A 25,792-nucleotide genomic window follows, 5' to 3' on the forward strand; every position below is an offset into this window, starting at 1 on the left:
CTAGCTAAGATGGTTGCAAAATCAGTTAAGGAAACACGGTACCAGTGCCCCATGTGAGAATCGAACTCATGACCTTCAGATTACGAGACTGACGCGCTACCTGCTGCGCTAACGAGGCAAAATGCACGTAATAATCTGCGGAAGTTGCTTGTGCAAAGCAGTACACCTCTTTTTTTTCATATTGTAAGTGAGCTGGCAGTACATCTTCTCCCATATGGTCTAGCGGTTAGGATTCCTGGTTTTCACCCAGGCGGCCTGGGTTTGACTCCTGGTATGGGAACGCATCCTTTTCTGCACCGCTGCCAACATTCAAAAACTGACGCGTGTTTTTTAGTCAAACGTATTTCAAGTAGGATTTGTTTTTTTCAGGCAAAAATGCTGAACGCCCGCGTTTTGGCACTTCATTCTAACCCTTCACACAAGATTCAATTTGGATTCGTAGCTCAACTCATTCTCAACCACCCCTTTTTACACTAAAGTGTCAAGGGACTCAACAACTCATGGGTCCGGTAAGTTATTTGGATTCCCATTTCCTTTCTAATGGAAAAAGTTGTAGAATTGAATGGAAAAGTTCTAAGTTGGTGACAAAATCTCTCGAGAAAAGGAGGGAACAGTGCCCCGTGTGAGGCTCGAACTCACGACCTTCAGATTATGAGACTGACACGCTACCTACTGCGCTAACGAGGCAAGCTGTACCTGCAGATCTGCAGAAGTTTATTGTGCATAGCAGAAAACTTTTTTTTTTCATAATGTCACTGAGACATTAGAGCATCTTTTCCCATATGGTCTAGCGGTTAGGATTCCTGGCTCTCACCCAGGTGGCCCGGGTTTGACTCCCGGTATGGGAATGCATCTTTATCTTAGCTACTGCCACCATTCAAAGACTGACACGTGTTTTTCAATCAAAAATGTTTCTGGTAGATTTTCACTTTGCAACAAAAATACTTAACATTGGCGATGCATTATGACTTTTGCAAAAGATTTCCTTTTGTTTCATAGCTTAAGCCTTTTTCAACTACACAGTTTTACACAAAAGTGTCAAGGGACTCAACAAGCCATGTGTCCTGTCTGTCATTAGGGCTCCCATGTTCTTTCTAATCGGAAACAGTTTAGAACTGAATTGGAAAGTTCAGAGTTAGTGACAAAATCTCTTGAGAAAAGGAGGATGCCACGTGTGAGCAAAAAACTCATGATCTTCAAATTATTCAACTGACGTGCCAAAAACCTTGACCATGTAGCGTGTTTCAGCTCTTGTAATGTTGATGTTTTGTATTCAAAGCAAAACACTCTTTTTTTTTTTTTTTTTTTTTTTACACCTGTCTTGCTGTTTACTGTACTGCTTACACCATGTGGAGAAAGACTTAGTTAGTATTCCTGGTTGACTGGTTCGATTCCTGCTATGGGAGAGACTTTTTTTTGGGGACTAGTGTCCACATTCCAAAGCCAACACGTGCCTTGCAGACAGAATCAGTTTAGGTTGGAACTGCTCTTTGCAGCCAAAAATGCAGACCACCAGGTTTTTTGGATATTTATTTGCACAAAAGCTTATTTGATGTCATATCTCAAACCATTCATATCTCTCACTTTTAATTCCTGGGTGTTAAGGGACTCAACAAGCTTTTATCCCTGTTTGTCATTGGAGCTCCCCTTCCATCAATTGGTGATATTTTGCTACTGAATGGAAAAGAGCTGTGACTCTCTAGCTAAGATGGTTGCAAAATCAGTTAAGGAAACACGGTACCAGTGCCCCATGTGAGAATCGAACTCATGACCTTCAGATTACGAGACTGACGCGCTACCTGCTGCGCTAACGAGGCAAAATGCACGTAATAATCTGCGGAAGTTGCTTGTGCAAAGCAGTACACCTCTTTTTTTTCATATTGTAAGTGAGCTGGCAGTACATCTTCTCCCATATGGTCTAGCGGTTAGGATTCCTGGTTTTCACCCAGGCGGCCTGGGTTTGACTCCTGGTATGGGAACGCATCCTTTTCTGCACCGCTGCCAACATTCAAAAACTGACGCGTGTTTTTTAGTCAAACGTATTTCAAGTAGGATTTGTTTTTTTCAGGCAAAAATGCTGAACGCCCGCGTTTTGGCACTTCATTCTAACCCTTCACACAAGATTCAATTTGGATTCGTAGCTCAACTCATTCTCAACCACCCCTTTTTACACTAAAGTGTCAAGGGACTCAACAACTCATGGGTCCGGTAAGTTATTTGGATTCCCATTTCCTTTCTAATGGAAAAAGTTGTAGAATTGAATGGAAAAGTTCTAAGTTGGTGACAAAATCTCTCGAGAAAAGGAGGGAACAGTGCCCCGTGTGAGGCTCGAACTCACGACCTTCAGATTATGAGACTGACACGCTACCTACTGCGCTAACGAGGCAAGCTGTACCTGCAGATCTGCAGAAGTTTATTGTGCATAGCAGAAAACTTTTTTTTTTCATAATGTCACTGAGACATTAGAGCATCTTTTCCCATATGGTCTAGCGGTTAGGATTCCTGGCTCTCACCCAGGTGGCCCGGGTTTGACTCCCGGTATGGGAATGCATCTTTATCTTAGCTACTGCCACCATTCAAAGACTGACACGTGTTTTTCAATCAAAAATGTTTCTGGTAGATTTTCACTTTGCAACAAAAATACTTAACATTGGCGATGCATTATGACTTTTGCAAAAGATTTCCTTTTGTTTCATAGCTTAAGCCTTTTTCAACTACACAGTTTTACACAAAAGTGTCAAGGGACTCAACAAGCCATGTGTCCTGTCTGTCATTAGGGCTCCCATGTTCTTTCTAATCGGAAACAGTTTAGAACTGAATTGGAAAGTTCAGAGTTAGTGACAAAATCTCTTGAGAAAAGGAGGATGCCACGTGTGAGCAAAAAACTCATGATCTTCAAATTATTCAACTGACGTGCCAAAAACCTTGACCATGTAGCGTGTTTCAGCTCTTGTAATGTTGATGTTTTGTATTCAAAGCAAAACACTCTTTTTTTTTTTTTTTTTACACCTGTCTTGCTGTTTACTGTACTGCTTACACCATGTGGAGAAAGACTTAGTTAGTATTCCTGGTTGACTGGTTCGATTCCTGCTATGGGAGAGACTTTTTTTTGGGGACTAGTGTCCACATTCCAAAGCCAACACGTGCCTTGCAGACAGAATCAGTTTAGGTTGGAACTGCTCTTTGCAGCCAAAAATGCAGACCACCAGGTTTTTTGGATATTTATTTGCACAAAAGCTTATTTGATGTCATATCTCAAACCATTCATATCTCTCACTTTTAATTCCTGGGTGTTAAGGGACTCAACAAGCTTTTATCCCTGTTTGTCATTGGAGCTCCCCTTCCATCAATTGGTGATATTTTGCTACTGAATGGAAAAGAGCTGTGACTCTCTAGCTAAGATGGTTGCAAAATCAGTTAAGGAAACACGGTACCAGTGCCCCATGTGAGAATCGAACTCATGACCTTCAGATTACGAGACTGACGCGCTACCTGCTGCGCTAACGAGGCAAAATGCACGTAATAATCTGCGGAAGTTGCTTGTGCAAAGCAGTACACCTCTTTTTTTTCATATTGTAAGTGAGCTGGCAGTACATCTTCTCCCATATGGTCTAGCGGTTAGGATTCCTGGTTTTCACCCAGGCGGCCTGGGTTTGACTCCTGGTATGGGAACGCATCCTTTTCTGCACCGCTGCCAACATTCAAAAACTGACGCGTGTTTTTTAGTCAAACGTATTTCAAGTAGGATTTGTTTTTTTCAGGCAAAAATGCTGAACGCCCGCGTTTTGGCACTTCATTCTAACCCTTCACACAAGATTCAATTTGGATTCGTAGCTCAACTCATTCTCAACCACCCCTTTTTACACTAAAGTGTCAAGGGACTCAACAACTCATGGGTCCGGTAAGTTATTTGGATTCCCATTTCCTTTCTAATGGAAAAAGTTGTAGAATTGAATGGAAAAGTTCTAAGTTGGTGACAAAATCTCTCGAGAAAAGGAGGGAACAGTGCCCCGTGTGAGGCTCGAACTCACGACCTTCAGATTATGAGACTGACACGCTACCTACTGCGCTAACGAGGCAAGCTGTACCTGCAGATCTGCAGAAGTTTATTGTGCATAGCAGAAAACTTTTTTTTTTCATAATGTCACTGAGACATTAGAGCATCTTTTCCCATATGGTCTAGCGGTTAGGATTCCTGGCTCTCACCCAGGTGGCCCGGGTTTGACTCCCGGTATGGGAATGCATCTTTATCTTAGCTACTGCCACCATTCAAAGACTGACACGTGTTTTTCAATCAAAAATGTTTCTGGTAGATTTTCACTTTGCAACAAAAATACTTAACATTGGCGATGCATTATGACTTTTGCAAAAGATTTCCTTTTGTTTCATAGCTTAAGCCTTTTTCAACTACACAGTTTTACACAAAAGTGTCAAGGGACTCAACAAGCCATGTGTCCTGTCTGTCATTAGGGCTCCCATGTTCTTTCTAATCGGAAACAGTTTAGAACTGAATTGGAAAGTTCAGAGTTAGTGACAAAATCTCTTGAGAAAAGGAGGATGCCACGTGTGAGCAAAAAACTCATGATCTTCAAATTATTCAACTGACGTGCCAAAAACCTTGACCATGTAGCGTGTTTCAGCTCTTGTAATGTTGATGTTTTGTATTCAAAGCAAAACACTCTTTTTTTTTTTTTTTTTTTTTTTACACCTGTCTTGCTGTTTACTGTACTGCTTACACCATGTGGAGAAAGACTTAGTTAGTATTCCTGGTTGACTGGTTCGATTCCTGCTATGGGAGAGACTTTTTTTTGGGGACTAGTGTCCACATTCCAAAGCCAACACGTGCCTTGCAGACAGAATCAGTTTAGGTTGGAACTGCTCTTTGCAGCCAAAAATGCAGACCACCAGGTTTTTTGGATATTTATTTGCACAAAAGCTTATTTGATGTCATATCTCAAACCATTCATATCTCTCACTTTTAATTCCTGGGTGTTAAGGGACTCAACAAGCTTTTATCCCTGTTTGTCATTGGAGCTCCCCTTCCATCAATTGGTGATATTTTGCTACTGAATGGAAAAGAGCTGTGACTCTCTAGCTAAGATGGTTGCAAAATCAGTTAAGGAAACACGGTACCAGTGCCCCATGTGAGAATCGAACTCATGACCTTCAGATTACGAGACTGACGCGCTACCTGCTGCGCTAACGAGGCAAAATGCACGTAATAATCTGCGGAAGTTGCTTGTGCAAAGCAGTACACCTCTTTTTTTTCATATTGTAAGTGAGCTGGCAGTACATCTTCTCCCATATGGTCTAGCGGTTAGGATTCCTGGTTTTCACCCAGGCGGCCTGGGTTCGACTCCTGGTATGGGAACGCATCCTTTTCTGCACCGCTGCCAACATTCAAAAACTGACGCGTGTTTTTTAGTCAAACGTATTTCAAGTAGGATTTGTTTTTTTCAGGCAAAAATGCTGAACGCCCGCGTTTTGGCACTTCATTCTAACCCTTCACACAAGATTCAATTTGGATTCGTAGCTCAACTCATTCTCAACCACCCCTTTTTACACTAAAGTGTCAAGGGACTCAACAACTCATGGGTCCGGTAAGTTATTTGGATTCCCATTTCCTTTCTAATGGAAAAAGTTGTAGAATTGAATGGAAAAGTTCTAAGTTGGTGACAAAATCTCTCGAGAAAAGGAGGGAACAGTGCCCCGTGTGAGGCTCGAACTCACGACCTTCAGATTATGAGACTGACACGCTACCTACTGCGCTAACGAGGCAAGCTGTACCTGCAGATCTGCAGAAATTTATTGTGCATAGCAGAAAACTTTTTTTTTTCATAATGTCACTGAGACATTAGAGCATCTTTTCCCATATGGTCTAGCGGTTAGGATTTCTGGCTCTCACCCAGGTGGCCCGGGTTTGACTCCCGGTATGGGAATGCATCTTTATCTTAGCTACTGCCACCATTCAAAGACTGACACGTGTTTTTCAATCAAAAATGTTTCTGGTAGATTTTCACTTTGCAACAAAAATACTTAACATTGGCGATGCATTATGACTTTTGCAAAAGATTTCCTTTTGTTTCATAGCTTAAGCCTTTTTCAACTACACAGTTTTACACAAAAGTGTCAAGGGACTCAACAAGCCATGTGTCCTGTCTGTCATTAGGGCTCCCATGTTCTTTCTAATCGGAAACAGTTTAGAACTGAATTGGAAAGTTCAGAGTTAGTGACAAAATCTCTTGAGAAAAGGAGGATGCCACGTGTGAGCAAAAAACTCATGATCTTCAAATTATTCAACTGACGTGCCAAAAACCTTGACCATGTAGCGTGTTTCAGCTCTTGTAATGTTGATGTTTTGTATTCAAAGCAAAACACTCTTTTTTTTTTTTTTTTTTTTTTTACACCTGTCTTGCTGTTTACTGTACTGCTTACACCATGTGGAGAAAGACTTAGTTAGTATTCCTGGTTGACTGGTTCGATTCCTGCTATGGGAGAGACTTTTTTTTGGGGACTAGTGTCCACATTCCAAAGCCAACACGTGCCTTGCAGACAGAATCAGTTTAGGTTGGAACTGCTCTTTGCAGCCAAAAATGCAGACCACCAGGTTTTTTGGATATTTATTTGCACAAAAGCTTATTTGATGTCATATCTCAAACCATTCATATCTCTCACTTTTAATTCCTGGGTGTTAAGGGACTCAACAAGCTTTTATCCCTGTTTGTCATTGGAGCTCCCCTTCCATCAATTGGTGATATTTTGCTACTGAATGGAAAAGAGCTGTGACTCTCTAGCTAAGATGGTTGCAAAATCAGTTAAGGAAACACGGTACCAGTGCCCCATGTGAGAATCGAACTCATGACCTTCAGATTACGAGACTGACGCGCTACCTGCTGCGCTAACGAGGCAAAATGCACGTAATAATCTGCGGAAGTTGCTTGTGCAAAGCAGTACACCTCTTTTTTTTCATATTGTAAGTGAGCTGGCAGTACATCTTCTCCCATATGGTCTAGTGGTTAGGATTCCTGGTTTTCACCCAGGCGGCCTGGGTTCGACTCCTGGTATGGGAACGCATCCTTTTCTGCACCGCTGCCAACATTCAAAAACTGACGCGTGTTTTTTAGTCAAACGTATTTCAAGTAGGATTTGTTTTTTTCAGGCAAAAATGCTGAACGCCCGCGTTTTGGCACTTCATTCTAACCCTTCACACAAGATTCAATTTGGATTCGTAGCTCAACTCATTCTCAACCACCCCTTTTTACACTAAAGTGTCAAGGGACTCAACAACTCATGGGTCCGGTAAGTTATTTGGATTCCCATTTCCTTTCTAATGGAAAAAGTTGTAGAATTGAATGGAAAAGTTCTAAGTTGGTGACAAAATCTCTCGAGAAAAGGAGGGAACAGTGCCCCGTGTGAGGCTCGAACTCACGACCTTCAGATTATGAGACTGACACGCTACCTACTGCGCTAACGAGGCAAGCTGTACCTGCAGATCTGCAGAAGTTTATTGTGCATAGCAGAAAACTTTTTTTTTTCATAATGTCACTGAGACATTAGAGCATCTTTTCCCATATGGTCTAGCGGTTAGGATTCCTGGCTCTCACCCAGGTGGCCCGGGTTTGACTCCCGGTATGGGAATGCATCTTTATCTTAGCTACTGCCACCATTCAAAGACTGACACGTGTTTTTCAATCAAAAATGTTTCTGGTAGATTTTCACTTTGCAACAAAAATACTTAACATTGGCGATGCATTATGACTTTTGCAAAAGATTTCCTTTTGTTTCATAGCTTAAGCCTTTTTCAACTACACAGTTTTACACAAAAGTGTCAAGGGACTCAACAAGCCATGTGTCCTGTCTGTCATTAGGGCTCCCATGTTCTTTCTAATCGGAAACAGTTTAGAACTGAATTGGAAAGTTCAGAGTTAGTGACAAAATCTCTTGAGAAAAGGAGGATGCCACGTGTGAGCAAAAAACTCATGATCTTCAAATTATTCAACTGACGTGCCAAAAACCTTGACCATGTAGCGTGTTTCAGCTCTTGTAATGTTGATGTTTTGTATTCAAAGCAAAACACTCTTTTTTTTTTTTTTTTTTTTTTTACACCTGTCTTGCTGTTTACTGTACTGCTTACACCATGTGGAGAAAGACTTAGTTAGTATTCCTGGTTGACTGGTTCGATTCCTGCTATGGGAGAGACTTTTTTTTGGGGACTAGTGTCCACATTCCAAAGCCAACACGTGCCTTGCAGACAGAATCAGTTTAGGTTGGAACTGCTCTTTGCAGCCAAAAATGCAGACCACCAGGTTTTTTGGATATTTATTTGCACAAAAGCTTATTTGATGTCATATCTCAAACCATTCATATCTCTCACTTTTAATTCCTGGGTGTTAAGGGACTCAACAAGCTTTTATCCCTGTTTGTCATTGGAGCTCCCCTTCCATCAATTGGTGATATTTTGCTACTGAATGGAAAAGAGCTGTGACTCTCTAGCTAAGATGGTTGCAAAATCAGTTAAGGAAACACGGTACCAGTGCCCCATGTGAGAATCGAACTCATGACCTTCAGATTACGAGACTGACGCGCTACCTGCTGCGCTAACGAGGCAAAATGCACGTAATAATCTGCGGAAGTTGCTTGTGCAAAGCAGTACACCTCTTTTTTTTCATATTGTAAGTGAGCTGGCAGTACATCTTCTCCCATATGGTCTAGCGGTTAGGATTCCTGGTTTTCACCCAGGCGGCCTGGGTTCGACTCCTGGTATGGGAACGCATCCTTTTCTGCACCGCTGCCAACATTCAAAAACTGACGCGTGTTTTTTAGTCAAACGTATTTCAAGTAGGATTTGTTTTTTTCAGGCAAAAATGCTGAACGCCCGCGTTTTGGCACTTCATTCTAACCCTTCACACAAGATTCAATTTGGATTCGTAGCTCAACTCATTCTCAACCACCCCTTTTTACACTAAAGTGTCAAGGGACTCAACAACTCATGGGTCCGGTAAGTTATTTGGATTCCCATTTCCTTTCTAATGGAAAAAGTTGTAGAATTGAATGGAAAAGTTCTAAGTTGGTGACAAAATCTCTCGAGAAAAGGAGGGAACAGTGCCCCGTGTGAGGCTCGAACTCACGACCTTCAGATTATGAGACTGACACGCTACCTACTGCGCTAACGAGGCAAGCTGTACCTGCAGATCTGCAGAAATTTATTGTGCATAGCAGAAAACTTTTTTTTTTCATAATGTCACTGAGACATTAGAGCATCTTTTCCCATATGGTCTAGCGGTTAGGATTTCTGGCTCTCACCCAGGTGGCCCGGGTTTGACTCCCGGTATGGGAATGCATCTTTATCTTAGCTACTGCCACCATTCAAAGACTGACACGTGTTTTTCAATCAAAAATGTTTCTGGTAGATTTTCACTTTGCAACAAAAATACTTAACATTGGCGATGCATTATGACTTTTGCAAAAGATTTCCTTTTGTTTCATAGCTTAAGCCTTTTTCAACTACACAGTTTTACACAAAAGTGTCAAGGGACTCAACAAGCCATGTGTCCTGTCTGTCATTAGGGCTCCCATGTTCTTTCTAATCGGAAACAGTTTAGAACTGAATTGGAAAGTTCAGAGTTAGTGACAAAATCTCTTGAGAAAAGGAGGATGCCACGTGTGAGCAAAAAACTCATGATCTTCAAATTATTCAACTGACGTGCCAAAAACCTTGACCATGTAGCGTGTTTCAGCTCTTGTAATGTTGATGTTTTGTATTCAAAGCAAAACACTCTTTTTTTTTTTTTTTTTTTTTTTACACCTGTCTTGCTGTTTACTGTACTGCTTACACCATGTGGAGAAAGACTTAGTTAGTATTCCTGGTTGACTGGTTCGATTCCTGCTATGGGAGAGACTTTTTTTTGGGGACTAGTGTCCACATTCCAAAGCCAACACGTGCCTTGCAGACAGAATCAGTTTAGGTTGGAACTGCTCTTTGCAGCCAAAAATGCAGACCACCAGGTTTTTTGGATATTTATTTGCACAAAAGCTTATTTGATGTCATATCTCAAACCATTCATATCTCTCACTTTTAATTCCTGGGTGTTAAGGGACTCAACAAGCTTTTATCCCTGTTTGTCATTGGAGCTCCCCTTCCATCAATTGGTGATATTTTGCTACTGAATGGAAAAGAGCTGTGACTCTCTAGCTAAGATGGTTGCAAAATCAGTTAAGGAAACACGGTACCAGTGCCCCATGTGAGAATCGAACTCATGACCTTCAGATTACGAGACTGACGCGCTACCTGCTGCGCTAACGAGGCAAAATGCACGTAATAATCTGCGGAAGTTGCTTGTGCAAAGCAGTACACCTCTTTTTTTTCATATTGTAAGTGAGCTGGCAGTACATCTTCTCCCATATGGTCTAGTGGTTAGGATTCCTGGTTTTCACCCAGGCGGCCTGGGTTCGACTCCTGGTATGGGAACGCATCCTTTTCTGCACCGCTGCCAACATTCAAAAACTGACGCGTGTTTTTTAGTCAAACGTATTTCAAGTAGGATTTGTTTTTTTCAGGCAAAAATGCTGAACGCCCGCGTTTTGGCACTTCATTCTAACCCTTCACACAAGATTCAATTTGGATTCGTAGCTCAACTCATTCTCAACCACCCCTTTTTACACTAAAGTGTCAAGGGACTCAACAACTCATGGGTCCGGTAAGTTATTTGGATTCCCATTTCCTTTCTAATGGAAAAAGTTGTAGAATTGAATGGAAAAGTTCTAAGTTGGTGACAAAATCTCTCGAGAAAAGGAGGGAACAGTGCCCCGTGTGAGGCTCGAACTCACGACCTTCAGATTATGAGACTGACACGCTACCTACTGCGCTAACGAGGCAAGCTGTACCTGCAGATCTGCAGAAGTTTATTGTGCATAGCAGAAAACTTTTTTTTTTCATAATGTCACTGAGACATTAGAGCATCTTTTCCCATATGGTCTAGCGGTTAGGATTCCTGGCTCTCACCCAGGTGGCCCGGGTTTGACTCCCGGTATGGGAATGCATCTTTATCTTAGCTACTGCCACCATTCAAAGACTGACACGTGTTTTTCAATCAAAAATGTTTCTGGTAGATTTTCACTTTGCAACAAAAATACTTAACATTGGCGATGCATTATGACTTTTGCAAAAGATTTCCTTTTGTTTCATAGCTTAAGCCTTTTTCAACTACACAGTTTTACACAAAAGTGTCAAGGGACTCAACAAGCCATGTGTCCTGTCTGTCATTAGGGCTCCCATGTTCTTTCTAATCGGAAACAGTTTAGAACTGAATTGGAAAGTTCAGAGTTAGTGACAAAATCTCTTGAGAAAAGGAGGATGCCACGTGTGAGCAAAAAACTCATGATCTTCAAATTATTCAACTGACGTGCCAAAAACCTTGACCATGTAGCGTGTTTCAGCTCTTGTAATGTTGATGTTTTGTATTCAAAGCAAAACACTCTTTTTTTTTTTTTTTTTTTTTTTACACCTGTCTTGCTGTTTACTGTACTGCTTACACCATGTGGAGAAAGACTTAGTTAGTATTCCTGGTTGACTGGTTCGATTCCTGCTATGGGAGAGACTTTTTTTTGGGGACTAGTGTCCACATTCCAAAGCCAACACGTGCCTTGCAGACAGAATCAGTTTAGGTTGGAACTGCTCTTTGCAGCCAAAAATGCAGACCACCAGGTTTTTTGGATATTTATTTGCACAAAAGCTTATTTGATGTCATATCTCAAACCATTCATATCTCTCACTTTTAATTCCTGGGTGTTAAGGGACTCAACAAGCTTTTATCCCTGTTTGTCATTGGAGCTCCCCTTCCATCAATTGGTGATATTTTGCTACTGAATGGAAAAGAGCTGTGACTCTCTAGCTAAGATGGTTGCAAAATCAGTTAAGGAAACACGGTACCAGTGCCCCATGTGAGAATCGAACTCATGACCTTCAGATTACGAGACTGACGCGCTACCTGCTGCGCTAACGAGGCAAAATGCACGTAATAATCTGCGGAAGTTGCTTGTGCAAAGCAGTACACCTCTTTTTTTTCATATTGTAAGTGAGCTGGCAGTACATCTTCTCCCATATGGTCTAGCGGTTAGGATTCCTGGTTTTCACCCAGGCGGCCTGGGTTCGACTCCTGGTATGGGAACGCATCCTTTTCTGCACCGCTGCCAACATTCAAAAACTGACGCGTGTTTTTTAGTCAAACGTATTTCAAGTAGGATTTGTTTTTTTCAGGCAAAAATGCTGAACGCCCGCGTTTTGGCACTTCATTCTAACCCTTCACACAAGATTCAATTTGGATTCGTAGCTCAACTCATTCTCAACCACCCCTTTTTACACTAAAGTGTCAAGGGACTCAACAACTCATGGGTCCGGTAAGTTATTTGGATTCCCATTTCCTTTCTAATGGAAAAAGTTGTAGAATTGAATGGAAAAGTTCTAAGTTGGTGACAAAATCTCTCGAGAAAAGGAGGGAACAGTGCCCCGTGTGAGGCTCGAACTCACGACCTTCAGATTATGAGACTGACACGCTACCTACTGCGCTAACGAGGCAAGCTGTACCTGCAGATCTGCAGAAATTTATTGTGCATAGCAGAAAACTTTTTTTTTTCATAATGTCACTGAGACATTAGAGCATCTTTTCCCATATGGTCTAGCGGTTAGGATTTCTGGCTCTCACCCAGGTGGCCCGGGTTTGACTCCCGGTATGGGAATGCATCTTTATCTTAGCTACTGCCACCATTCAAAGACTGACACGTGTTTTTCAATCAAAAATGTTTCTGGTAGATTTTCACTTTGCAACAAAAATACTTAACATTGGCGATGCATTATGACTTTTGCAAAAGATTTCCTTTTGTTTCATAGCTTAAGCCTTTTTCAACTACACAGTTTTACACAAAAGTGTCAAGGGACTCAACAAGCCATGTGTCCTGTCTGTCATTAGGGCTCCCATGTTCTTTCTAATCGGAAACAGTTTAGAACTGAATTGGAAAGTTCAGAGTTAGTGACAAAATCTCTTGAGAAAAGGAGGATGCCACGTGTGAGCAAAAAACTCATGATCTTCAAATTATTCAACTGACGTGCCAAAAACCTTGACCATGTAGCGTGTTTCAGCTCTTGTAATGTTGATGTTTTGTATTCAAAGCAAAACACTCTTTTTTTTTTTTTTTTTTTTTTTACACCTGTCTTGCTGTTTACTGTACTGCTTACACCATGTGGAGAAAGACTTAGTTAGTATTCCTGGTTGACTGGTTCGATTCCTGCTATGGGAGAGACTTTTTTTTGGGGACTAGTGTCCACATTCCAAAGCCAACACGTGCCTTGCAGACAGAATCAGTTTAGGTTGGAACTGCTCTTTGCAGCCAAAAATGCAGACCACCAGGTTTTTTGGATATTTATTTGCACAAAAGCTTATTTGATGTCATATCTCAAACCATTCATATCTCTCACTTTTAATTCCTGGGTGTTAAGGGACTCAACAAGCTTTTATCCCTGTTTGTCATTGGAGCTCCCCTTCCATCAATTGGTGATATTTTGCTACTGAATGGAAAAGAGCTGTGACTCTCTAGCTAAGATGGTTGCAAAATCAGTTAAGGAAACACGGTACCAGTGCCCCATGTGAGAATCGAACTCATGACCTTCAGATTACGAGACTGACGCGCTACCTGCTGCGCTAACGAGGCAAAATGCACGTAATAATCTGCGGAAGTTGCTTGTGCAAAGCAGTACACCTCTTTTTTTTCATATTGTAAGTGAGCTGGCAGTACATCTTCTCCCATATGGTCTAGTGGTTAGGATTCCTGGTTTTCACCCAGGCGGCCTGGGTTCGACTCCTGGTATGGGAACGCATCCTTTTCTGCACCGCTGCCAACATTCAAAAACTGACGCGTGTTTTTTAGTCAAACGTATTTCAAGTAGGATTTGTTTTTTTCAGGCAAAAATGCTGAACGCCCGCGTTTTGGCACTTCATTCTAACCCTTCACACAAGATTCAATTTGGATTCGTAGCTCAACTCATTCTCAACCACCCCTTTTTACACTAAAGTGTCAAGGGACTCAACAACTCATGGGTCCGGTAAGTTATTTGGATTCCCATTTCCTTTCTAATGGAAAAAGTTGTAGAATTGAATGGAAAAGTTCTAAGTTGGTGACAAAATCTCTCGAGAAAAGGAGGGAACAGTGCCCCGTGTGAGGCTCGAACTCACGACCTTCAGATTATGAGACTGACACGCTACCTACTGCGCTAACGAGGCAAGCTGTACCTGCAGATCTGCAGAAGTTTATTGTGCATAGCAGAAAACTTTTTTTTTTCATAATGTCACTGAGACATTAGAGCATCTTTTCCCATATGGTCTAGCGGTTAGGATTCCTGGCTCTCACCCAGGTGGCCCGGGTTTGACTCCCGGTATGGGAATGCATCTTTATCTTAGCTACTGCCACCATTCAAAGACTGACACGTGTTTTTCAATCAAAAATGTTTCTGGTAGATTTTCACTTTGCAACAAAAATACTTAACATTGGCGATGCATTATGACTTTTGCAAAAGATTTCCTTTTGTTTCATAGCTTAAGCCTTTTTCAACTACACAGTTTTACACAAAAGTGTCAAGGGACTCAACAAGCCATGTGTCCTGTCTGTCATTAGGGCTCCCATGTTCTTTCTAATCGGAAACAGTTTAGAACTGAATTGGAAAGTTCAGAGTTAGTGACAAAATCTCTTGAGAAAAGGAGGATGCCACGTGTGAGCAAAAAACTCATGATCTTCAAATTATTCAACTGACGTGCCAAAAACCTTGACCATGTAGCGTGTTTCAGCTCTTGTAATGTTGATGTTTTGTATTCAAAGCAAAACACTCTTTTTTTTTTTTTTTTTTTTTTTACACCTGTCTTGCTGTTTACTGTACTGCTTACACCATGTGGAGAAAGACTTAGTTAGTATTCCTGGTTGACTGGTTCGATTCCTGCTATGGGAGAGACTTTTTTTTGGGGACTAGTGTCCACATTCCAAAGCCAACACGTGCCTTGCAGACAGAATCAGTTTAGGTTGGAACTGCTCTTTGCAGCCAAAAATGCAGACCACCAGGTTTTTTGGATATTTATTTGCACAAAAGCTTATTTGATGTCATATCTCAAACCATTCATATCTCTCACTTTTAATTCCTGGGTGTTAAGGGACTCAACAAGCCTTTATCCCTGTTTGTCATTGGAGCTCCCCTTCCATCAATTGGTGATATTTTGCTACTGAATGGAAAAGAGCTGTGACTCTCTAGCCAAGATGGTTGCAAAATCAGTTAAGGAAACACGGTACCAGTGCCCCATGTGAGAATCGAACTCATGACCTTCAGATTACGAGACTGACGCGCTACCTGCTGCGCTAACGAGGCAAAATGCACGTAATAATCTGCGGAAGTTGCTTGTGCAAAGCAGTACACCTCTTTTTTTTCATATTGTAAGTGAGCTGGCAGTACATCTTCTCCCATATGGTCTAGCGGTTAGGATTCCTGGTTTTCACCCAGGCGGCCTGGGTTCGACTCCTGGTATGGGAACGCATCCTTTTCTGCACCGCTGCCAACATTCAAAAACTGACGCGTGTTTTTTAGTCAAACGTATTTCAAGTAGGATTTGTTTTTTTCAGGCAAAAATGCTGAACGCCCGCGTTTTGGCACTTCATTCTAACCCTTCACACAAGATTCAATTTGGATTCGTAGCTCAACTCATTCTCAACCACCCCTTTTTACACTAAAGTGTCAAGGGACTCAACAACTCATGGGTCCGGTAAGTTATTTGGATTCCCATTTCCTTTCTAATGGAAAAAGTTGTAGAATTGAATGGAAAAGTTCTAAGTTGGTGACAAAATCTCTCGAGAAAAGGAGGGAACAGTGCCCCGTGTGAGGCTCGAACTCACGACCTTCAGATTATGAGACTGACACGCTACCTACTGCGCTAACGAGGCAAGCTGTACCTGCAGATCTGCAGAAGTTTATTGTGCATAGCAGAAAACTTTTTTTTTTCATAATGTCACTGAGACATTAGAGCATCTTTTCCCATATGGTCTAGCGGTTAGGATTTCTGGCTCTCACCCAGGTGGCCCGGGTTTGACTCCCGGTATGGGAATGCATCTTTATCTTAGCTACTGCCACCATTCAAAGACTGACACGTGTTTTTCAATCAAAAATGTTTCTGGTAGATTTTCACTTTGCAACAAAAATACTTAACATTGGCGATGCATTATGACTTTTGCAAAAGATTTCCTTTTGTTTCATAGCTTAAGCCTTTTTCAACTACACAGTTTTACACAAAAGTGTCAAGGGACTCAACAAGCCATGTGTCCTGTCTGTCATTAGGGCTCCCATGTTCTTTCTAATCGGAAACAGTTTAGAACTGAATTGGAAAGTTCAGAGTTAGTGACAAAATCTCTTGAGAAAAGGAGGATGCCACGTGTGAGCAAAAAACTCATGATCTTCAAATTATTCAACTGACGTGCCAAAAACCTTGACCATGTAGCGTGTTTCAGCTCTTGTAATGTTGATGTTTTGTATTCAAAGCAAAACACTCTTTTTTTTTTTTTTTTTTTTTTACACCTGTCTTGCTGTTTACTGTACTGCTTACACCATGTGGAGAAAGACTTAGTTAGTATTCCTGGTTGACTGGTTCGATTCCTGCTATGGGAGAGACTTTTTTTTGGGGACTAGTGTCCACATTCCAAAGCCAACACGTGCCTTGCAGACAGAATCAGTTTAGGTTGGAACTGCTCTTTGCAGCCAAAAATGCAGACCACCAGGTTTTTTGGATATTTATTTGCACAAAAGCTTATTTGATGTCATATCTCAAACCATTCATATCTCTCACTTTTAATTCCTGGGTGTTAAGGGACTCAACAAGCTTTTATCCCTGTTTGTCATTGGAGCTCCCCTTCCATCAATTGGTGATATTTTGCTACTGAATGGAAAAGAGCTGTGACTCTCTAGCTAAGATGGTTGCAAAATCAGTTAAGGAAACACGGTACCAGTGCCCCATGTGAGAATCGAACTCATGACCTTCAGATTACGAGACTGACGCGCTACCTGCTGCGCTAACGAGGCAAAATGCACGTAATAATCTGCGGAAGTTGCTTGTGCAAAGCAGTACACCTCTTTTTTTTCATATTGTAAGTGAGCTGGCAGTACATCTTCTCCCATATGGTCTAGCGGTTAGGATTCCTGGTTTTCACCCAGGCGGCCTGGGTTTGACTCCTGGTATGGGAACGCATCCTTTTCTGCACCGCTGCCAACATTCAAAAACTGACGCGTGTTTTTTAGTCAAACGTATTTCAAGTAGGATTTGTTTTTTTCAGGCAAAAATGCTGAACGCCCGCGTTTTGGCACTTCATTCTAACCCTTCACACAAGATTCAATTTGGATTCGTAGCTCAACTCATTCTCAACCACCCCTTTTTACACTAAAGTGTCAAGGGACTCAACAACTCATGGGTCCGGTAAGTTATTTGGATTCCCATTTCCTTTCTAATGGAAAAAGTTGTAGAATTGAATGGAAAAGTTCTAAGTTGGTGACAAAATCTCTCGAGAAAAGGAGGGAACAGTGCCCCGTGTGAGGCTCGAACTCACGACCTTCAGATTATGAGACTGACACGCTACCTACTGCGCTAACGAGGCAAGCTGTACCTGCAGATCTGCAGAAGTTTATTGTGCATAGCAGAAAACTTTTTTTTTTCATAATGTCACTGAGACATTAGAGCATCTTTTCCCATATGGTCTAGCGGTTAGGATTCCTGGCTCTCACCCAGGTGGCCCGGGTTTGACTCCCGGTATGGGAATGCATCTTTATCTTAGCTACTGCCACCATTCAAAGACTGACACGTGTTTTTCAATCAAAAATGTTTCTGGTAGATTTTCACTTTGCAACAAAAATACTTAACATTGGCGATGCATTATGACTTTTGCAAAAGATTTCCTTTTGTTTCATAGCTTAAGCCTTTTTCAACTACACAGTTTTACACAAAAGTGTCAAGGGACTCAACAAGCCATGTGTCCTGTCTGTCATTAGGGCTCCCATGTTCTTTCTAATCGGAAACAGTTTAGAACTGAATTGGAAAGTTCAGAGTTAGTGACAAAATCTCTTGAGAAAAGGAGGATGCCACGTGTGAGCAAAAAACTCATGATCTTCAAATTATTCAACTGACGTGCCAAAAACCTTGACCATGTAGCGTGTTTCAGCTCTTGTAATGTTGATGTTTTGTATTCAAAGCAAAACACTCTTTTTTTTTTTTTTTTTTTTTTTACACCTGTCTTGCTGTTTACTGTACTGCTTACACCATGTGGAGAAAGACTTAGTTAGTATTCCTGGTTGACTGGTTCGATTCCTGCTATGGGAGAGACTTTTTTTTGGGGACTAGTGTCCACATTCCAAAGCCAACACGTGCCTTGCAGACAGAATCAGTTTAGGTTGGAACTGCTCTTTGCAGCCAAAAATGCAGACCACCAGGTTTTTTGGATATTTATTTGCACAAAAGCTTATTTGATGTCATATCTCAAACCATTCATATCTCTCACTTTTAATTCCTGGGTGTTAAGGGACTCAACAAGCCTTTATCCCTGTTTGTCATTGGAGCTCCCCTTCCATCAATTGGTGATATTTTGCTACTGAATGGAAAAGAGCTGTGACTCTCTAGCCAAGATGGTTGCAAAATCAGTTAAGGAAACACGGTACCAGTGCCCCATGTGAGAATCGAACTCATGACCTTCAGATTACGAGACTGACGCGCTACCTGCTGCGCTAACGAGGCAAAATGCACGTAATAATCTGCGGAAGTTGCTTGTGCAAAGCAGTACACCTCTTTTTTTTCATATTGTAAGTGAGCTGGCAGTACATCTTCTCCCATATGGTCTAGCGGTTAGGATTCCTGGTTTTCACCCAGGCGGCCTGGGTTCGACTCCTGGTATGGGAACGCATCCTTTTCTGCACCGCTGCCAACATTCAAAAACTGACGCGTGTTTTTTAGTCAAACGTATTTCAAGTAGGATTTGTTTTTTTCAGGCAAAAATGCTGAACGCCCGCGTTTTGGCACTTCATTCTAACCCTTCACACAAGATTCAATTTGGATTCGTAGCTCAACTCATTCTCAACCACCCCTTTTTACACTAAAGTGTCAAGGGACTCAACAACTCATGGGTCCGGTAAGTTATTTGGATTCCCATTTCCTTTCTAATGGAAAAAGTTGTAGAATTGAATGGAAAAGTTCTAAGTTGGTGACAAAATCTCTCGAGAAAAGGAGGGAACAGTGCCCCGTGTGAGGCTCGAACTCACGACCTTCAGATTATGAGACTGACACGCTACCTACTGCGCTAACGAGGCAAGCTGTACCTGCAGATCTGCAGAAATTTATTGTGCATAGCAGAAAACTTTTTTTTTTCATAATGTCACTGAGACATTAGAGCATCTTTTCCCATATGGTCTAGCGGTTAGGATTTCTGGCTCTCACCCAGGTGGCCCGGGTTTGACTCCCGGTATGGGAATGCATCTTTATCTTAGCTACTGCCACCATTCAAAGACTGACACGTGTTTTTCAATCAAAAATGTTTCTGGTAGATTTTCACTTTGCAACAAAAATACTTAACATTGGCGATGCATTATGACTTTTGCAAAAGATTTCCTTTTGTTTCATAGCTTAAGCCTTTTTCAACTACACAGTTTTACACAAAAGTGTCAAGGGACTCAACAAGCCATGTGTCCTGTCTGTCATTAGGGCTCCCATGTTCTTTCTAATCGGAAACAGTTTAGAACTGAATTGGAAAGTTCAGAGTTAGTGACAAAATCTCTTGAGAAAAGGAGGATGCCACGTGTGAGCAAAAAACTCATGATCTTCAAATTATTCAACTGACGTGCCAAAAACCTTGACCATGTAGCGTGTTTCAGCTCTTGTAATGTTGATGTTTTGTATTCAAAGCAAAACACTCTTTTTTTTTTTTTTTTTTTTTTTTTTTTACACCTGTCTTGCTGTTTACTGTACTGCTTACACCATGTGGAGAAAGACTTAGTTAGTATTCCTGGTTGACTGGTTCGATTCCTGCTATGGGAGAGACTTTTTTTTGGGGACTAGTGTCCACATTCCAAAGCCAACACGTGCCTTGCAGACAGAATCAGTTTAGGTTGGAACTGCTCTTTGCAGCCAAAAATGCAGACCACCAGGTTTTTTGGATATTTATTTGCACAAAAGCTTATTTGATGTCATATCTCAAACCATTCATATCTCTCACTTTTAATTCCTGGGTGTTAAGGGACTCAACAAGCCTTTATCCCTGTTTGTCATTGGAGCTCCCCTTCCATCAATTGGTGATATTTTGCTACTGAATGGAAAAGAGCTGTGACTCTCTAGCCAAGATGGTTGCAAAATCAGTTAAGGAAACACGGTACCAGTGCCCCATGTGAGAATCGAACTCATGACCTTCAGATTACGAGACTGACGCGCTACCTGCTGCGCTAACGAGGCAAAATGCACGTAATAATCTGCGGAAGTTGCTTGTGCAAAGCAGTACACCTCTTTTTTTTCATATTGTAAGTGAGCTGGCAGTACATCTTCTCCCATATGGTCTAGCGGTTAGGATTCCTGGTTTTCACCCAGGCGGCCTGGGTTCGACTCCTGGTATGGGAACGCATCCTTTTCTGCACCGCTGCCAACATTCAAAAACTGACGCGTGTTTTTTAGTCAAACGTATTTCAAGTAGGATTTGTTTTTTTCAGGCAAAAATGCTGAACGCCCGCGTTTTGGCACTTCATTCTAACCCTTCACACAAGATTCAATTTGGATTCGTAGCTCAACTCATTCTCAACCACCCCTTTTTACACTAAAGTGTCAAGGGACTCAACAACTCATGGGTCCGGTAAGTTATTTGGATTCCCATTTCCTTTCTAATGGAAAAAGTTGTAGAATTGAATGGAAAAGTTCTAAGTTGGTGACAAAATCTCTCGAGAAAAGGAGGGAACAGTGCCCCGTGTGAGGCTCGAACTCACGACCTTCAGATTATGAGACTGACACGCTACCTACTGCGCTAACGAGGCAAGCTGTACCTGCAGATCTGCAGAAATTTATTGTGCATAGCAGAAAACTTTTTTTTTTCATAATGTCACTGAGACATTAGAGCATCTTTTCCCATATGGTCTAGCGGTTAGGATTTCTGGCTCTCACCCAGGTGGCCCGGGTTTGACTCCCGGTATGGGAATGCATCTTTATCTTAGCTACTGCCACCATTCAAAGACTGACACGTGTTTTTCAATCAAAAATGTTTCTGGTAGATTTTCACTTTGCAACAAAAATACTTAACATTGGCGATGCATTATGACTTTTGCAAAAGATTTCCTTTTGTTTCATAGCTTAAGCCTTTTTCAACTACACAGTTTTACACAAAAGTGTCAAGGGACTCAACAAGCCATGTGTCCTGTCTGTCATTAGGGCTCCCATGTTCTTTCTAATCGGAAACAGTTTAGAACTGAATTGGAAAGTTCAGAGTTAGTGACAAAATCTCTTGAGAAAAGGAGGATGCCACGTGTGAGCAAAAAACTCATGATCTTCAAATTATTCAACTGACGTGCCAAAAACCTTGACCATGTAGCGTGTTTCAGCTCTTGTAATGTTGATGTTTTGTATTCAAAGCAAAACACTCTTTTTTTTTTTTTTTTTTTTTTTTTTTTACACCTGTCTTGCTGTTTACTGTACTGCTTACACCATGTGGAGAAAGACTTAGTTAGTATTCCTGGTTGACTGGTTCGATTCCTGCTATGGGAGAGACTTTTTTTTGGGGACTAGTGTCCACATTCCAAAGCCAACACGTGCCTTGCAGACAGAATCAGTTTAGGTTGGAACTGCTCTTTGCAGCCAAAAATGCAGACCACCAGGTTTTTTGGATATTTATTTGCACAAAAGCTTATTTGATGTCATATCTCAAACCATTCATATCTCTCACTTTTAATTCCTGGGTGTTAAGGGACTCAACAAGCTTTTATCCCTGTTTGTCATTGGAGCTCCCCTTCCATCAATTGGTGATATTTTGCTACTGAATGGAAAAGAGCTGTGACTCTCTAGCTAAGATGGTTGCAAAATCAGTTAAGGAAACACGGTACCAGTGCCCCATGTGAGAATCGAACTCATGACCTTCAGATTACGAGACTGACGCGCTACCTGCTGCGCTAACGAGGCAAAATGCACGTAATAATCTGCGGAAGTTGCTTGTGCAAAGCAGTACACCTCTTTTTTTTCATATTGTAAGTGAGCTGGCAGTACATCTTCTCCCATATGGTCTAGCGGTTAGGATTCCTGGTTTTCACCCAGGCGGCCTGGGTTCGACTCCTGGTATGGGAACGCATCCTTTTCTGCACCGCTGCCAACATTCAAAAACTGACGCGTGTTTTTTAGTCAAACGTATTTCAAGTAGGATTTGTTTTTTTCAGGCAAAAATGCTGAACGCCCGCGTTTTGGCACTTCATTCTAACCCTTCACACAAGATTCAATTTGGATTCGTAGCTCAACTCATTCTCAACCACCCCTTTTTACACTAAAGTGTCAAGGGACTCAACAACTCATGGGTCCGGTAAGTTATTTGGATTCCCATTTCCTTTCTAATGGAAAAAGTTGTAGAATTGAATGGAAAAGTTCTAAGTTGGTGACAAAATCTCTCGAGAAAAGGAGGGAACAGTGCCCCGTGTGAGGCTCGAACTCACGACCTTCAGATTATGAGACTGACACGCTACCTACTGCGCTAACGAGGCAAGCTGTACCTGCAGATCTGCAGAAGTTTATTGTGCATAGCAGAAAACTTTTTTTTTTCATAATGTCACTGAGACATTAGAGCATCTTTTCCCATATGGTCTAGCGGTTAGGATTCCTGGCTCTCACCCAGGTGGCCCGGGTTTGACTCCCGGTATGGGAATGCATCTTTATCTTAGCTACTGCCACCATTCAAAGACTGACACGTGTTTTTCAATCAAAAATGTTTCTGGTAGATTTTCACTTTGCAACAAAAATACTTAACATTGGCGATGCATTATGACTTTTGCAAAAGATTTCCTTTTGTTTCATAGCTTAAGCCTTTTTCAACTACACAGTTTTACACAAAAGTGTCAAGGGACTCAACAAGCCATGTGTCCTGTCTGTCATTAGGGCTCCCATGTTCTTTCTAATCGGAAACAGTTTAGAACTGAATTGGAAAGTTCAGAGTTAGTGACAAAATCTCTTGAGAAAAGGAGGATGCCACGTGTGAGCAAAAAACTCATGATCTTCAAATTATTCAACTGACGTGCCAAAAACCTTGACCATGTAGCGTGTTTCAGCTCTTGTAATGTTGATGTTTTGTATTCAAAGCAAAACACTCTTTTTTTTTTTTTTTTTTTTTTTACACCTGTCTTGCTGTTTACTGTACTGCTTACACCATGTGGAGAAAGACTTAGTTAGTATTCCTGGTTGACTGGTTCGATTCCTGCTATGGGAGAGACTTTTTTTTGGGGACTAGTGTCCACATTCCAAAGCCAACACGTGCCTTGCAGACAGAATCAGTTTAGGTTGGAACTGCTCTTTGCAGCCAAAAATGCAGACCACCAGGTTTTTTGGATATTTATTTGCACAAAAGCTTATTTGATGTCATATCTCAAACCATTCATATCTCTCACTTTTAATTCCTGGGTGTTAAGGGACTCAACAAGCTTTTATCCCTGTTTGTCATTGGAGCTCCCCTTCCATCAATTGGTGATATTTTGCTACTGAATGGAAAAGAGCTGTGACTCTCTAGCTAAGATGGTTGCAAAATCAGTTAAGGAAACACGGTACCAGTGCCCCATGTGAGAATCGAACTCATGACCTTCAGATTACGAGACTGACGCGCTACCTGCTGCGCTAACGAGGCAAAATGCACGTAATAATCTGCGGAAGTTGCTTGTGCAAAGCAGTACACCTCTTTTTTTTCATATTGTAAGTGAGCTGGCAGTACATCTTCTCCCATATGGTCTAGCGGTTAGGATTCCTGGTTTTCACCCAGGCGGCCTGGGTTCGACTCCTGGTATGGGAACGCATCCTTTTCTGCACCGCTGCCAACATTCAAAAACTGACGCGTGTTTTTTAGTCAAACGTATTTCAAGTAGGATTTGTTTTTTTCAGGCAAAAATGCTGAACGCCCGCGTTTTGGCACTTCATTCTAACCCTTCACACAAGATTCAATTTGGATTCGTAGCTCAACTCATTCTCAACCACCCCTTTTTACACTAAAGTGTCAAGGGACTCAACAACTCATGGGTCCGGTAAGTTATTTGGATTCCCATTTCCTTTCTAATGGAAAAAGTTGTAGAATTGAATGGAAAAGTTCTAAGTTGGTGACAAAATCTCTCGAGAAAAGGAGGGAACAGTGCCCCGTGTGAGGCTCGAACTCACGACCTTCAGATTATGAGACTGACACGCTACCTACTGCGCTAACGAGGCAAGCTGTACCTGCAGATCTGCAGAAGTTTATTGTGCATAGCAGAAAACTTTTTTTTTTCATAATGTCACTGAGACATTAGAGCATCTTTTCCCATATGGTCTAGCGGTTAGGATTCCTGGCTCTCACCCAGGTGGCCCGGGTTTGACTCCCGGTATGGGAATGCATCTTTATCTTAGCTACTGCCACCATTCAAAGACTGACACGTGTTTTTCAATCAAAAATGTTTCTGGTAGATTTTCACTTTGCAACAAAAATACTTAACATTGGCGATGCATTATGACTTTTGCAAAAGATTTCCTTTTGTTTCATAGCTTAAGCCTTTTTCAACTACACAGTTTTACACAAAAGTGTCAAGGGACTCAACAAGCCATGTGTCCTGTCTGTCATTAGGGCTCCCATGTTCTTTCTAATCGGAAACAGTTTAGAACTGAATTGGAAAGTTCAGAGTTAGTGACAAAATCTCTTGAGAAAAGGAGGATGCCACGTGTGAGCAAAAAACTCATGATCTTCAAATTATTCAACTGACGTGCCAAAAACCTTGACCATGTAGCGTGTTTCAGCTCTTGTAATGTTGATGTTTTGTATTCAAAGCAAAACACTATTTTTTTTTTTTTTTTTTTTTTTACACCTGTCTTGCTGTTTACTGTACTGCTTACACCATGTGGAGAAAGACTTAGTTAGTATTCCTGGTTGACTGGTTCGATTCCTGCTATGGGAGAGACTTTTTTTTGGGGACTAGTGTCCACATTCCAAAGCCAACACGTGCCTTGCAGACAGAATCAGTTTAGGTTGGAACTGCTCTTTGCAGCCAAAAATGCAGACCACCAGGTTTTTTGGATATTTATTTGCACAAAAGCTTATTTGATGTCATATCTCAAACCATTCATATCTCTCACTTTTAATTCCTGGGTGTTAAGGGACTCAACAAGCCTTTATCCCTGTTTGTCATTGGAGCTCCCCTTCCATCAATTGGTGATATTTTGCTACTGAATGGAAAAGAGCTGTGACTCTCTAGCCAAGATGGTTGCAAAATCAGTTAAGGAAACACGGTACCAGTGCCCCATGTGAGAATCGAACTCATGACCTTCAGATTACGAGACTGACGCGCTACCTGCTGCGCTAACGAGGCAAAATGCACGTAATAATCTGCGGAAGTTGCTTGTGCAAAGCAGTACACCTCTTTTTTTTCATATTGTAAGTGAGCTGGCAGTACATCTTCTCCCATATGGTCTAGCGGTTAGGATTCCTGGTTTTCACCCAGGCGGCCTGGGTTCGACTCCTGGTATGGGAACGCATCCTTTTCTGCACCGCTGCC

The 25,792-nt window shown here is 41.6% G+C and overlaps 12 non-coding genes across 12 annotated transcripts; all 12 read left to right on the forward strand.

Moving 5' to 3' along the window:
- Positions 1 to 5,299: 5,299 nt before the first annotated feature.
- On the forward strand, positions 5,300 to 5,371 carry TRNAE-UUC (transfer RNA glutamic acid (anticodon UUC)). Its single transcript has one exon. It is a non-coding gene; the product is annotated as a tRNA-Glu (tRNA).
- A 1,627-nt stretch (positions 5,372 to 6,998) lies between these two features.
- On the forward strand, positions 6,999 to 7,070 carry TRNAE-UUC (transfer RNA glutamic acid (anticodon UUC)). The gene has a single exon. It is a non-coding gene; the product is annotated as a tRNA-Glu (tRNA).
- Positions 7,071 to 8,697: 1,627 nt separating this feature from the next.
- TRNAE-UUC (transfer RNA glutamic acid (anticodon UUC)) lies at positions 8,698 to 8,769 on the forward strand. The gene has a single exon. It is a non-coding gene; the product is annotated as a tRNA-Glu (tRNA).
- Positions 8,770 to 10,396: 1,627 nt separating this feature from the next.
- Positions 10,397 to 10,468, forward strand: TRNAE-UUC (transfer RNA glutamic acid (anticodon UUC)). Its single transcript has one exon. It is a non-coding gene; the product is annotated as a tRNA-Glu (tRNA).
- A 1,627-nt stretch (positions 10,469 to 12,095) lies between these two features.
- On the forward strand, positions 12,096 to 12,167 carry TRNAE-UUC (transfer RNA glutamic acid (anticodon UUC)). The gene has a single exon. It is a non-coding gene; the product is annotated as a tRNA-Glu (tRNA).
- Positions 12,168 to 13,794: 1,627 nt separating this feature from the next.
- TRNAE-UUC (transfer RNA glutamic acid (anticodon UUC)) lies at positions 13,795 to 13,866 on the forward strand. The gene has a single exon. It is a non-coding gene; the product is annotated as a tRNA-Glu (tRNA).
- A 1,627-nt stretch (positions 13,867 to 15,493) lies between these two features.
- Positions 15,494 to 15,565, forward strand: TRNAE-UUC (transfer RNA glutamic acid (anticodon UUC)). The gene has a single exon. It is a non-coding gene; the product is annotated as a tRNA-Glu (tRNA).
- Positions 15,566 to 18,890: 3,325 nt separating this feature from the next.
- Positions 18,891 to 18,962, forward strand: TRNAE-UUC (transfer RNA glutamic acid (anticodon UUC)). Its single transcript has one exon. It is a non-coding gene; the product is annotated as a tRNA-Glu (tRNA).
- Positions 18,963 to 20,594: 1,632 nt separating this feature from the next.
- On the forward strand, positions 20,595 to 20,666 carry TRNAE-UUC (transfer RNA glutamic acid (anticodon UUC)). The gene has a single exon. It is a non-coding gene; the product is annotated as a tRNA-Glu (tRNA).
- Positions 20,667 to 22,298: 1,632 nt separating this feature from the next.
- TRNAE-UUC (transfer RNA glutamic acid (anticodon UUC)) lies at positions 22,299 to 22,370 on the forward strand. The gene has a single exon. It is a non-coding gene; the product is annotated as a tRNA-Glu (tRNA).
- Positions 22,371 to 23,997: 1,627 nt separating this feature from the next.
- Positions 23,998 to 24,069, forward strand: TRNAE-UUC (transfer RNA glutamic acid (anticodon UUC)). Its single transcript has one exon. It is a non-coding gene; the product is annotated as a tRNA-Glu (tRNA).
- A 1,627-nt stretch (positions 24,070 to 25,696) lies between these two features.
- Positions 25,697 to 25,768, forward strand: TRNAE-UUC (transfer RNA glutamic acid (anticodon UUC)). Its single transcript has one exon. It is a non-coding gene; the product is annotated as a tRNA-Glu (tRNA).
- Positions 25,769 to 25,792: the final 24 nt, after the last annotated feature.

The sequence above is a fragment of the Phyllobates terribilis genome, unplaced genomic scaffold (assembly GCF_046119375.1).
Source record: "Phyllobates terribilis strain yellow unplaced genomic scaffold, ASM4611937v1 Scaffold_1248__1_contigs__length_344610, whole genome shotgun sequence".
NCBI lineage: Eukaryota > Metazoa > Chordata > Amphibia > Anura > Dendrobatidae > Phyllobates > Phyllobates terribilis.